Raw genomic sequence first — 13692 nt, forward strand, 5'->3', positions numbered from 1 at the left:
ATGTATAAAACTGGAGCTTGTATCTGTATCATTGCTGTTATAACTGCACTAGGCTTTCAGCTTGCATACATGGCAAACATGATGACTGGGTCTTCCATGTTAGTAAACTGTCCCCTAATAGAATGACTGCCTTCAATGCTAATCAAACATCCTCAGTAAATGTCTTATCCAAAGCCTTGAACTAAATGAGCATCTTTCCATTGGCTTCACTGGGCTTTCTATCAGGCCCTAAGATTACTAAACATCTAGTTTAAGGGCAATAAAAGTTCAGCTTGTCAAGAGGTATTAAAATTGTAATGCTTCATTACTTTTTTGTCTTTTCATCAAGATAAATCAATGCTAAGACAGTTTATTCTTTCTGGATCATAGAACATTGTGCAGTAACATGATTATCAAGAATATACTGTGTATTTTCCCTCGAGGCTCCCTGTGGTTATCATAACCTCTGAAAAGAGAGAGAATCCTTCCCCCATCACATCCACATTCCCAAACCCACCCACTCCTGTAGTTTCAAGGTGCACTCACCAATTTAAAGATTCATTTATGATAAATACATTGGACACTTTTCAGAGTAACAGCCGTGTTAGTCTGTATTCGCAAAAAGAAAAGGAGTACTTGTGGCACCTTAGAGACTAACCAATTTATTTGAGCATGAGCTTTCGTGAGCTACAGCTCACTTCATCGGATGCATACCGTGGAAACTACAGCAGACTTTATATATACACAGAGAATATGAAACAATACCTCCTCCCACCCCACTGTCCTGCTGGTAATAGCTTATCAGCAGGACAGTGGGGTAGGAGGAGGTATTGTTTCATATTCTCTGTGTATATATAAAGTCTGCTGTAGTTTCCACGGTATGCATCCGATGAAGTGAGCTGTAGCTCACGAAAGCTCATGCTCAAATAAATTGGTTAGTCTCTAAGGTGCCACAAGTACTCCTTTTCTTTTTTCACATTGGACACTGACTCATAGCACTTCACTAGGAATAGGTTAGACATAATAGAGGTTAACTGGAATCAGACTACCTGTTACTTGACAGTACCATTAGGTACTCAAACACAATTTGCAGGTAACAAGGTTACCCAACCTGAAAATTACACACAGAGGGACAGATTTTCAGCCCCAACTCCACCTGCTTTCTGCTGCCTAGCAGGCAGAAAACAATTTTAAAGAGACCACTGAGATTATTCCAGCAGAAGAGAGTTCTCAGGTGGTGTTGGGTCAGAACAGTAGTCTCTTGGAAAGGTCACTCAGAAACACCTCTCCAACCTCTGTGCTCTTCAGATGTGCCACACCTCTGTGCCGTGATTGAGTTCAAAAGAAGAATGGGCTACTCTGCACAGCACTTGTGCAGTGAGAGCATTAAAATACAAATAGATTCATAGATTCATAGATTCATAGATATTTAGGCCAGAAGGGACCATTATGATCATCTAGTCTGACCTCCTGCACAATGCAGGCCACAGAATTTCACCCACCACTCCTAAAAAAGACCTCACATCTATATCTGTGCTATTGAAGTCCTCAAATTGTAGTTTGAAGACCTCAAGGAGCAGAGATGTGGAACACATGGAAAATAGAATCCATCCAAAATGTGGCATCATCTCAATTCCCTGCATGTATATCCTTTACTGTTTTTTTACACTGCAACCTCAATGGGTTCAAGGACTTTTCCAGCACAAACCCATAATATTTAATCTGATCAATATGCTACATAGGTGATAGTTCCATAGAATACCCCATCATAATTAATTGACCCTAGATGTTGCTTTTTTATGTTCATTGTATTATATTTCTATGTATAGCACTTGACTGGTCACCTAAAAGGTTCAAAATTCACTCCATCAGGTTGAGTTATTCCATGTTATTTAATAGTCTGATAATATTCAGTTTTGTTACAGAAAGTAAGATGTGCTGGTGGTTAAGACACTGGATTGGGACTTGTGAGATTTGGGCTCAACTCCTGTCTCTTCCACCAATTCCACGGGTAACTGTCGGCAAGTCAATTAACCTCTCTGCGCCTCAGTTCTCCATCTGTACAAACGGGGCCAATACTTTCTTTCTCTGTCTTATCTTTTTCATAATATAGTCTCTTTGGGACAAGTGCTGACTATTATTATGCTTTTGTACAGCATCTAACACAATGGATTCCTGAACTCAGTTGAGGCTTCTAGACACCGCTGTAATACAGACAATTGAATTAATGGAGCTCTGTAATGGTGCAGAAGTCTGCCTACTCAGATCCAATTGCAGCATTGTGACTTTAGTGTGGAATTTGACAAGGTGAAAAATATCTCATCCCTCATTTCTAATTAATCCTCTTTCACCTCCAGCAACAACTTTGTTCTATTTTGTTTTCCTACATGTTATTCATTTCACTTTGGGGTCTCTAAATGATACAGTAAAACAAATAAATAAATAAAATTAAATAATAATAATCAACACATTTTAATCTCATTGGGATCATTTTTTCAACCAGACCATTGCCATATGTAATATTTGTTGGGCAACAACAAAAGTGCTTAGTGATGCACAATGTACCAAAATAGAGACGGTCCTTGTCCCACAGAGGCTATAATGTAAGGCACTGCCCCAGAAAGCAGCTCCCCATGGGTGGCCCCTGCACCTGTGCAGGGAGCCACCGACAGTGGGGTTTCATATGGAGCTCCATATAGGGCTGGGACCAAAATGACAGACTGAGAGGCAGTGAAGATCAATTATACATTCTGGTGAACCCAGAGGCAAGAGTACCTTCATAAATCTGGTTTCTTTCGTAGTTGCACCCAGCAAGAGAAGCTGCAGTTCACTCTGTTTTTCTAAGAGCTGTCTTTTCCACAAGCTGTTTGGGCCCCCACAGCATAGCTTCGTCACCATTGTTTAGTAATTCTTGATGTGAAACTTTAACAAATGCATATTCCAGGCAATACCTCCTCCTCGTTGAATCACACAGGCTGTGTCCTAATCAAATTATATTTTTGAAGTGTTTCCTCACTGAATCCCACAAGGTTTTTTGTCTCTTATTTCCCTCCACACCTGCTTTTTAAACTAACCAGTCTACAACTGCCAGTAAAACCTCATGCCCCCCATCCCCTATCCCCCTTTTTTTTAGCAATGGTGTTATGTTCATCTCTTTCCAGTCCTCCACAATCTGACCTGTCACCTGAGAACTTCTAAAAATATCAGTGAATACCATGCTTATTTCTGCGTTTTCAGACTTGTGCATGCACATTATCTAGTATAGGTCAGGTATTATCTACTGGTTAAAGGAAGTCATTCATGGGCAGGGCCCCTGGGCAATAATCAGTGTAATGAGTTGCTGTGGGTTCAGTGGACAGGAGCAGGAGGCAGCTTCGGCAGCTATGATGGGATCTCCTGTGTCACTGTATTTGATTCTTTTGGGTGGAGGGCTTGTTGGAGGCTGTGGCAGCTGGGCAGTGGGATTAGGTTGCTAATTGGAGCCAGTGGTATTGCATGTTCATCTCCTATCTAGGCTGCATACAGTCACTGCCAGTGTGACAGCCTCATCATTCGACACTTGTGCACAAGCTTAAGCCAGTGTTCTTGACTGCCCCGTGAATATACCATTATTTCCATGGCCTATGGTAAGTCAGTGAGGTCCTTGTCTGTTTTGTTTTAAAGTGGATCTATTTTCTCTTGTGCCTTATGTTAATGTTCAATATACTTACAAAACTCTTTGTTGTGCATTGCAGTAGTCACTGGCACTCCTTTCCTCCTCAGATTAATTTGCAATGGGATATGGATTTCATTTGGGCCTAATAATTTTCTGCTACTAAAAACTCAGGCCCCAATGCCGTCTCTAAGGTGCCACAAGTACTCCTTTTCTTTTTGGGCTTCAATCTGCTGCTATTCAGCCCTTTCATATCACTCCTGAGATATAAAAGGGTTGGGCCACAGCTGGATACCCCCACACTCTGCAATTTCCCCAGATCACCTCACAACTCCTGATATAATGGCATGCTTTGGGCATGCCCATGGACAGGAGGGAACATACTGGGAGAGGTTGGGAGTGAGGCTTGTGTGCACTCCTAGTCTGAGATGCTGAATAGTTCCCTGAGGACCATTGCAGCCCCAGCATAAATTAAAGCATCCCCAGGGTTGTTTTTCTTGTGCTGGGACCTGAACCAGTCCCAGAAGCCCCCTAACTCTAGAGGCTCAAAGGTGGTCAGTCTCCCTGGACTACATGAGCTGTAAGACACACCTCAAAACTATGGACTCACTCAAAAAAAAGCAAGTGAGGGCTGGTTCATGATTGCCACAGATGTCTAAAACTGAACAGCCAGTTCGCTTTAAGTTGTTTCATCTCCATGTCCTGCCCTCCCCACAAATTAATACTATTTAGTATGAACCCCACTCAGTAAGGATGCTCCCTAAGAGTAGGTAGATGGATTGTATAGTACAGGGGGCTCATAGTGTCAAAGTACAAAAAAAAAACCCAATGCTGATCTATATTTTCCCAGTATTTATACTGTGGCACACCAAGTTAGCTGAAAAACTGCAATATTGCTTTTCTAAAGATAGTCACCAAGCTGTCATTTGAAAGCTCTGATTGTTAAGGCCCAATACAAAAACTGAACTGGCACAAATGAACTTTGTTCTACACTGGAGACAGTTCAAAACAAGAAAGAAAGAAATCTATTGCTAGGATGAGGCTGGGGAGTGGCCCGCAGCCTAATTGTCAAGTTTGTAGATTCTATATCAGTTGCTCAAAAACAAGCTGCACAAGAACTGAAACAGCCTAGGGAGTTTGGTTGCCACATTTGTTTTTTAAAAAGTCATCATCTAAGATTACAAATTAGACATGATGCTTGGATCAATTATTATTTCAAACTGGAGGACCTAGCTTGTAGCTGGAAATGTTTTTTGGAATTCAGCCTGAAGGATAGAAATGGCAAAAAGCATAGGAAAATCCACAGTTTGCTGCAGTGAAAAATGGGTATATTCAGTCATATGATTTACATTGTCTAAGGCCAAATTACGGCATTTAGGCATTAGCATTGGATGCAGCCTGCTTCTCCAATGCGCTTGGATCTACTTACGCACTGCAGGCCCCCCCAAGCGCAGGGACTGTGATTGTGGATATGTCTATACTGGGATCCGATGTGTGTACACACCAAGTGTAGGCATACCCAAGCAAGATTTAGTCTTGCTAGCGTGAGTACCAAAAGCAGTGACGGCGTAGGAGCATAAACTTCAGAGTGGGCTAACTGCCCAAATAAATACCCCAGGGTCCCAGGTGGTCGTGTACTGTTTGTGCTGAAGCCCATGCTGCCGTGGTTTCCCTGCTATTGGTGCTCACACGAGATGGACTAAAGTTAACTCAGCTACGTCTACATGTGCTGCCATCACACCTCCCATTGCAGCGTAGACATTCCCTGTGACTGGCCTTTACATGGGGTACAGAGACTGGGGAGAAGGGTCCTGGCATATTCCCCATATGAAGCCACACAGGGGCCATCGCTGTGTGGTGCTAAGTGTCTGCTAAAGATTGCTGTGTGAGACATTTGTGGAAAGCCACTAGGAGCACAGTTTTGTAGCAGGACTCCCTTAACAAAGCATCCAGATTGCACATCAGGGTGATAACATTTTCACTCAGGGTCTCTACGCTGCAATTAAACACCCATGGCTGGACCGGGTCAGCCAACTTGGGCTTGCGTGGCTCAGGCTACACGGCCATTTAATTGCAATGTTGACATTAAGGCTTGGACTGGTGTCTGGGCTCTGGGAACTTCCCTCCCATATCAGTATTGTAGCAGAGCCAGGATTAAAACTCCTAGCTCACATACTCTGTCCACTATACTACACTGTCTCTCTCAGAGCTATGTTACATCATTCTAGTTACACTCCACAAGGCAAATATTCTAATTAAACAAGCATTTCCATATTCTTATCCCATCTAAAAATACCTGTCAACATATGTGTATAAATACCGTACTGTGTCCCACCTGCCCATCAGCCTCAGTCACCGCCCACTGCCTGAGCACTAATAGCACAATCCTGTATCACCTCCCACTCAGCCAAGCAATCCTGCGTTCACTGCTTTAGCTACACTCACAGCTATATATACGCATGCACATGACAAAACGCTTTTGCAAAATGAAGATAAATATATAGGCAAGAATTACGATGCATTTTAGAGTTACTGTGGTGCTATTTAGCTATACTGAAATATATATATATATATGTTTCTGGATCTCACCTGCTTTGAGAGACCCCCATGCCATTAAGATTGTAAATCACATTTCATCTGGAATTATTTTATGCAAAATATTTAATTTTAGCATAAAGATTTAAACTCTCCTAATCCTCTATTAGCATTTTTGCTAAAAATCTGGCCAATATTTTATTATATGCTCATAGATTTATTAAAGCAATTCCTTTCTACTGTGAAAAGAGACTCTTTTATTACTTGTATGATGCACTCCCTACATTCAGTGACTAGGACACCAGAGTGACTAGGATTACTTTTGGTGCTAGGTCATCAGTTTTCGCATGTATGACTCAGGCTCAATCCCTATCATTATTGCCCTACCAAATTCACGGATCGTGAAATCTCATCTCCCCCGTGAAATCTGGTACTTTTACCCTCTACTATACAGATTTCACGGGGGAGACCAGCGTTTCTCAAACTGGGGGTCCCGACCCACAAGAGGGTCTGGTGGTTGCAAGGTTATTGTAGGGGTTCATGGTCTTGCCACCCTTACTTCTGCGCTGCCTTCAGAGCTGGGTGGCCGGAGAGCGGTGGCTGCTGACTGAGGGCCCAGCTCTGAAGGCAGCAGCACAGAAGTAAGGGTGACAATACCCTACCATGCCGTCCTTACTTCTGCGCTGCTGCCTTCAGAGCTGGACTCGTGGCTAGCAGCTGCCGCTCTCCGGCCACCCAGTTCTGAGGGCAGTGCTGCGACCAGCAGCAGTGCAGAAGTAAGGGTGGCCATACTGAAAGCCCCCTACAATAACCTTGAGACACCCCACCACCCCGCTGCCCTCTTTTGAGTCAGGAGCCCTGCAGTTTCAACACCATGAAATTTCAGATTTAAATATCTGAAATCATGAAATTTATGATTTTTAAAACTCTATGACCATGAAATTGACCAAAATGTACCTATCATATATTGTCCCATGAGTTGTCTAGTTTAGTTTTCATATGGTGAAAGGGTTGAGCCTGCTTCTATTTTCTTTGGGAGGGTCTTCAACACTATAATAATATATCTCGCTGGAGATGGGAGGCAGTATATCATGGGAGTTGTAGTCCAGCAGGGGAGCCCAGCTCATAATGGAGAATGGGCATGGGAGGCAACCAAATTATAACTGGAGCAGCACAGCCACATCAAAATGCAAAAATATTGCAGTTTTCAGCCAAAATATTTTGTTTTGGGGGCACTCTTTTTGACCGCCAAAAGATCAATTTTTCCCACAGAAAGCAGATACTTTTCATGAAAAGTTTCGATTCATCAAACACCTGTTTCAACACAAAAATGTTGGCCAGCCCTCTGTGAAGCTCTATAATCAATAATCTCTACCTCTTACACAGCCTTTGCATCAACAGATCTTGAAGCACTTTACAAAGCTCCGTATCATCATTTCCATTCTACAGATGAGGTGGAACTGAGGCACAGGGAGTGAAGTGATTGGCTTGAAGTCACCCAGCAAAGCAGAACCAGGTATCCTGATAAACATTTTCACTTTCACTCCACTTAGCCTGTACTTCAATGCTCCCTGTTTAAGCTTCCTTGTGCTTTAGAATCTGATGAAGGGCCTCTTCCAATCAGGTCAATTCCATGGGTTTATCAAACTGAAAGTCCTGTAGGGAGCTGAATTTTTCTTCAAATACTGAATGAGAAGCTATCAGAATAAGAAAACAATGTTGTCCCTAAAGCTACTCTGTGTTTCTAACACTATTTCACTGTAGAGCTTCTGCCTAGAACCTTCCCCAATCCCCTCCTTCTTTTCATCTAGAGATTTAAAGAAACAGCACACATACTCAGCTGACAGACATAAAATATATACAATTAGCATAATCAGTATGCATATTTTACATGTTCCAAAATGTTCATATTAGGTGACAAATTAGAGCGAGAAAGAGAGAGCGCGAGAGAGCGTGCTAATATACACTTTGAAATAAATCAAATTAACTTTCTGTTCCTTATTATAATAATTTAAAGATTGCAGAAACCCTTCACATTCAGTGAATGGGTATGTAGCCATGCCCAGAATTCCATATACACCCCTCTAACAAGATCTGAGAATGTTTGTAAACATAACAAACAAGCAATCAGTCAGACTTCAGTAACACACACAGCTGCAGAAGGCAGTGAGAAAGCCAGTATCAGCTTTCAGTAGAGAGCATTGAGACAAATGCCAGGGATGTGAAAGGTGTCGCTGGGATTTACCAATGACGTGCTAATGGTTGTTCAAGCAATCTCTATGCCTCCTTCTCTCTGACTCACTGTCTCCCTTTGGAGGCTTCTCTCACGTCATTGAGGGACTGAGGGTTATTCACAGATCACTGAATAAAGGCAAGCCTTAGCTTCCAACTTGCATCCCCTGGTCATATGAAAAGGACTGAGGTCACTGGTAAGCAACTTTTGAGTTTTTTATCAATAGATCCAATGAAGAAGAGAAGGAAAAAAACTTGAGCAACCCATTATTTCACAATTTTGGAAGCTTTTGGGGGGATTTTTGCAGTTATTTTTGCAAATTAGGACTTGCCTCTTTTTTCAGTGGGTTGTAAATTCCCTTGCTTGCAACAAAAGTTATAACTTGTAGACTCTAATAAAAACTCTTTTCAGAAGTTTTTGACTGGTAATTAAAAAGAGAAAAGAAAAGCAAACTCTTATATTAGGAGCCTGTATTAGAAGTATGGTATTTTTCTATAAGAAAGGACCAAGTAACAAGTCAACCAATACCTTAACTATTTCACTCATTTCTGCTTATTATTAATTTTACATGTTCCCTGTAAGCAACCAAGGTGCAGTTGACCCCACTGCAGAGTACTGTTGCAAATGCTGATGGAGGATAGGTCCATCAATGGCTATTAGCCAGGATGGGCAGGGATGGTGTCCTTAGCCTCTGTTTGCCAGAAGTTGGCAATGGGTGACAGGCAACTTGACGAGGGGGAGGGATAGTTCAGTGGTTTGAGCATTGGCCTGCTAAACCCAGGGTTGTGAGTTCAATCCTTGGGGGGCCATTTAGGGATCTGGGGCAAAAATTGGGGATTGGTCCTCTTTGAGCAGGGGGTTGGACTAGATGACCTCCCGAGGTCCCTTCCAACCCTGATATTCTATGATTACCTACTCTGTTCATTCCTTCTGGGGCACTTGGCATTGGCCACTGTCAGAAGACAGGGTACTGGGCTAGATGGCCGTTCTTATGTGGAACACCAGTTCCTTCTGATGTCTGATAGCCTGCTCTTTATACTTGGAAACAATTATTGTAGGTGCTCCAAGCACAAGACTCCACAGGTTCTAGCCTTCTTTGAGTCCCCAGAATAATTCACACATTTCATGTTAGGCCTGGTCTGCACTGTTTTTGTACCAATATAGCTATCTCACTTAGGGGTGCAATTTTTACTAGTATAGTTAAAGCGGGATACCTTTTGTATGCAGATAAGGCCCAAATAACAGAGAATTATTTTACTGGGGTGGCAGAAATAGACTGTGTAAATGAAAGGTACACAATGGCTTCAACAGTTACCAGAGAGCAGTACCAACTCCCAGGCTGCTGCCTTCAGCCTTCCAACTGCTCCAGCCAGAGCCTTTTACTGTCTTCTTCCTTATAACCCTCCAAGGCAGAACAGAGAAGAGCAGCAGACTCATCACGCTGCCCTCTACTGACGTAAGACTGCTCCACTCATTCATCAGAAAGTTTTAATGGTCCCGCCCTGATATTCATGGTCACGCGGAACCCTAAGGGCAGTGGAGTTCCTGTCCAAAAGGGAAAAACAGAGGGAGAAGGTTAACACCTTGAGTGCTATAGAGCTTTTGTTCATGGGTATATCATGATCAGTGGACCTGGAGCCAGTGGGCCCATGTTCCCTACAGGGACTGTTACAGATGGGACATCGGGGAAACAGGGAACTCAGGGAGATGGCCTGGAAGCAGTTCAGGCACATGGACAGAGCAGTGCATAGAGTTTAATAAAGTTCCACTTGTTCAACTTAACGTGCATTCAGCTTCGCTCCTTGTGAGTGAAACGTGGTGACAGCGTGAGAGCTGTGAGTTCTCTGCAGTGCAGCAGCTGGCAGCATGAGCCATGGAACTCAGTCTGAAGCCCTGGATTTTGCTGACACAACCCTAGCCCAGCAGTGGTCCCAGTGGAAGGAGGAGTTTTAACTGTACATAGACCTGGCCTTGCAGGAGACGAAAACAGCAGAAAAGCGAAACTTAAACTTAAGTTACTTAAACTTATTGGGGACCAAAGCAGAGACGTCTGCAGCACTGAAGCTTCCACCCACACCCCCCAGGCAGTTACATGCAATTTTGGGGATTTGACATACTCCGTGATTTGGGACAGGAGAGTCTGTGGCACTTGGGATCACCACCTGCTGGAACAGCTGTTCCATGTCGGTGATCTCAAATTAGATGTATAGACATAGGGGGGGAGGGATAGCTCAGTGGAGGGGGGAGGGATAGCTCAGTGGTTTGAGCATTGGCCTGCTAAACCCAGGGTTGTGAGTTCAATCCTTGAGGGGGCCATTTAAGGATCTGGGACAAAAATGAGAGATTGGTCCTGCTTTGAGCAGGGGGTTGGACTAGATGACCTCCTGAGGTCCCTTCCAACCCTAATATTCTATGATTCTATGACTTGAGGTGCACAGCAGAAACCTCAAGAGAAAAAATGAAAACCCTGGGGGGCCCAACACCCCCAGAAGTACATGCAATGGGGTAACAGCAAAGGAGAGCCGGTGGCCAGGGTTCCGTACCTATCGTGAGATGCACTTACTGCAGGAGACAGCATGAGCAGGTAAAAGAGGAGTGCCCCGCACTAGGACAGCCTTGCAAGGAATGTAGCAAGTTGAACCTTTTTCCCTATGTGTGCAAGAGCAGAGGAAGGTTCCAGAAACATTCAGTCAGACTTGTACAGAAGGAGAAGGGCACATGAGACAGCAGTGATGACTTCACAGCTCACTCCTTGAGTCCGAGAGTGTGTCAGATTCAGGCTGTCAGGACAGGAAAAGAAACAAGGGACAACATCATCCTCCATGCATACAACCACATCAATAGGGAAATGCCCTGTGTGATTTTAGCTAGCTAGCAGGACCTCCTGCAGTGTGATTCCGTGAGGTAAATTGGACTTGAACATGCCCATTACAAAAAGCAGGTGCAATCTAATAATGTACAATAAGAACATAATTCAGCCCTTTGGAAAATGTGACCTCATAGTAATTAAACCAAAAAACAACAGACAATACCAACTGAAGCTTGTGGTGGTGGATGGTAAGCACCACAGACCCCTTTTAGTGAATACAGTCCTGCAAGCTGTGGATATAATCAGGGTGCAGCATCAAAATTTTATAGCTGCACTACAAGAAGCAAAAGGGGGAATCCCATGCACAGTGGAGACAACTGTAAAGCAGATAGGGACATTTTCAAGGAGGATTGGAGCCTTGTAGGAAAGCTGCAACTGGAAAGAAGCAGATCCTACTGTGGAACTTGTGTGCTTACCATGATGGAAATTTCCAGTGGCATAACATAATCCATTATGCAAGGAACTCACAAGTCTGCATAGCTGAGATTTCATAACACCCATAGAGGCTGGTAAGATTTCATAACACCCATAGCCTGCGTAAGCAGGGGTGATAAAGAAACCAGTAGGCAAATTACATGTCTACATAGACCCATAGCCACTGAACCAGGCATTTAAAAGATGCCACTATTCACTGCCCACAATTCATGACATCTTGCCAGAACTTTCCTACTTGCCAGAACTTTACAGTCTGTCATGTGAGGGATGGGTTTTGGCACATAAACTGGATAAAGCGTTCAGAGTGCTGACAACCTTTGCAATACCATTTGGTCACTACAGGTGGCTGCATGTACCAGTGGAACTAAGCCCAGCACTAGCGGTGTTCCAGAGAAGATTCACCCAAACACCAGAAGGACTGACTGGGGTGAAAATAATTGCAGATGATATCCTCATGGTAGGTGAAGAGCAATGATACAGAATCTGACAATGACAGAAAAATACAAGCTTTTCTACAGTGATACAGGGACAAGAACATTAAACTCAACTCAGAAAAAATGTAACTCAGCAGAAAATGACATAGATTGGACAGCTTTTCACAGCTGGGGGACTGAAAGCAGATTCCAACAGCAGTCAGAGACCTGGTACCAGCTCCAGTGGATTGGAAAGGGTTACAAGTGTTTCATAGAAATGATAAACTTTCTGTTCCAAGTTCTGTCTACACCTGGCTGCAGTGGCGGAACCCATATGTCAGCTCACAAATCAGGACATTGAGTGGGACGGGGCAGGCCCCCAACAACAACTAGTTGACGAACTGAAACACATCCCAGCCAGGGGTGGCAAGGGCAGAATCTTGGGCTAGCTGCCCAAGGACATACCTAGGGAGTTGAGCGGGTTTGTATTCAGGCAGCTGCCCTGAGCCTCCACCCATGCTGCGGCAGCTACCCTGCTATTTTTAGCATACTAGCTCAAGCAAAGCTAGCATGTGTCTGTCTACCCACACTGGGAAACACCCTTCCAAGCTGCTGAATAGACAAACCCATTAAGAGAGAGGACACGGCTCTAAGTGCGTAGTGTACACTTGGTGACAGAGTGATGCTCTTAAAAATTAGTTGTGCTCTTTGCTGAAAGTACACTTTTCTGCTGTCGTGACTGCCCCTGGAATAACAAGTTAGTTTATTTTCACACTCTACATTTATTCTCTCTGGTAAGGAAAACTCTGATTTATTTTTGTCCCTCTTCCTATTTTCAAGATTTGTGACACTTCTGCATTATAAAATTAACAGTCAAAGAGGAAGGAGATTCTGCAGCTACAAAAATGTATTTTTATCGTGCAGGCATTTGAAAGAAAAGTACAATTCTGAAGGGGAAAAAAAATCACTCCGGATAGTCCCTTATCTGAATTATTCATGCTGTATTTTATGGTCCCCTTTATTCTTATTGAAATAACAATCAAATGATTCAGCAGGCATTTTCTCTGTTAATCAGATGCCCGACACTAAACCTTGGTCTGCTTATTGGGTGAAAGAGAAAGCACTTCATTGTGTGAGCTGAGTTGAGCTAACTGGGAAGACTCTTGGCGAGACCCACTCAACTATATTTCTTTGCATAATCAAACTGCTTAAATGTGATTTAATTATATTGGTGAGTATGGAATACCCTGCCGACAAGAAGCAGGCCTCTAAAACAACAAGAAAATATCCTGCTGGATAAAACATACCACCTAGTTCTGAGTTTCTCTGAAAAATAAAACACTTTCAACTTACTACACTTTTCCAATAAACCAAGTAGTAACACTGACATATCATAGGTTTCAGAGTAACAGCCATGTTAGTCTGTATTCGCAAAAAGAAAAGGAGTACTTGTGGCACCTTAGAGACTAACCAATTTATTTGAGCATAAGCTTTCGTGAGCTACAGCTCCCTTCATTGGATGCATACTGTGGAAAATACAGAAGATGTTCTTATACATACAAACCATGAAAAAATA

This window comes from Caretta caretta, chromosome 6 (genome assembly GCF_965140235.1).
Source record: "Caretta caretta isolate rCarCar2 chromosome 6, rCarCar1.hap1, whole genome shotgun sequence".
In the NCBI taxonomy this organism is placed as follows: domain Eukaryota; kingdom Metazoa; phylum Chordata; order Testudines; family Cheloniidae; genus Caretta; species Caretta caretta.